This window comes from Rhincodon typus, unplaced genomic scaffold (assembly GCF_021869965.1).
Source record: "Rhincodon typus isolate 14 unplaced genomic scaffold, sRhiTyp1.1 hic_rhity00004564, whole genome shotgun sequence".
Taxonomy (NCBI): Eukaryota; Metazoa; Chordata; class Chondrichthyes; order Orectolobiformes; family Rhincodontidae; genus Rhincodon; species Rhincodon typus.
In genome coordinates this window covers 10,954-12,223 of record NW_025970202.1, presented here as the reverse complement: position 1 = coordinate 12,223, position 1,270 = coordinate 10,954, and the positions used below count along the sequence as shown (strand labels likewise).

General features: G+C 54.9%; 1 protein-coding gene across 1 annotated transcript in view; it reads left to right on the top strand.

The window, feature by feature from the left end:
• Positions 1 to 1,270, top strand: part of prmt5 (protein arginine methyltransferase 5) — a gene marked incomplete at its 5' end in the record, with an annotated part of 9,719 nt that overhangs the window by 237 nt on the left and 8,212 nt on the right. The window lies entirely within an intron of this gene.

Here is a 1,270-nt window from a genome sequence, read left to right as displayed (position 1 = left end):
TCAAATACTATGTGTGTAAAGTAAAAGGGTGATAGTGTTGGGGAGCTGACAGGGAGGGAGGGCTGGTTGGTTCACAGGGAGCAGGAATACATGTGTCTTTTAGAAGGTGGGGGTTGGGGGGGGGTGGAGTGTGACAGGAGTCAGCGCTGGGACCTCAAGTCTTACAGTCGATGGTGGGAGCCCAGGTCCGCTCGCTAAATTTACCGAGGGCACAGAGAGAGGCTGGAAAGTGAGGACAGCACGGGGTTACAGAGGGGTACAGGGAGGTTCGGCGACACGGCAAAAGGTTTGGGAAATGGATGTGGGAAGGTGCGAAATTGCCCGTCCAGGCAGGAAGATTTTTAAAATAAAAGAGCGAGAGCTGTGATGGAAACGGTGAGGGGTTACGGAGCTGAGGTGCAGAGGGATCTGGGGGACTGAGGTTAGGTAGCACGGAATCAGGAAAGCATGTCAGACATTAGGGTTTATTGGGAGGGGGATTGGATATAAGAACAGGGAGGGTTACAGAGCTGAGGCGCAGAGGGATCTGGGGGACTGAGGTTAGGTAGCACGGAATCAGGAAAGCATGTCAGACATTAGGGTTTATTGGGAGAGGAATTGGATATCGGAACAGGGAGGGTTATATTTCAGGGCCATCGGAGAGGCTACGTCAGGAGTACTGTGTGCAGCATAAACGTCTGTGTTTAAGGAACAGTGTGATCTAAGGCAGTTCAGGGAAGATTTACGTTCTCGGGGCGGGGGTGTGAAGCAGGGGGTGTTCTCTGGGGAAAGGTCAGACCAGATGAGTGCCCACTGGAGTTTACAAACAGGTCAGAGGTGACTGGATTGAAGATCCTGTTGGGATTTGCTCAGGGTGAGTGGTGGCGCAGGGGCGGGTGGGGTGGGGGCAAACAGGGAGAGAATGTTCCGTCTCGTAGGAAGACGTTGGCCAAGGGTTTTGCTGCTCAAGAAGACGAGGGGGAGCCCGTTTAAAACAGAGACGAGGCCAGAAAGCAGTGGCTCAGGAAATCCCTCGCAGGCAGCGCCAGTGCTTAACTGCCCATCCCTTCGACTCAGGCGGCACGCTGCTGTTGGTGGGGAGTCACGTGTAGGTGAGGAGGGGGGGCAGTCCCCTTTCCTTCCCCGGAGGGGATTTGTGACGGGGTTAGGTTAGGTGGTTTGCGATGGCGGGATTGCTGATTGAATTTCAGATTCCACCGCGTGCCAGGCTGGGATTCAAACTCGGGACTTCAGCGAGGTGTCTGGTGGTGAGCCTGGCACTGAGACCGTG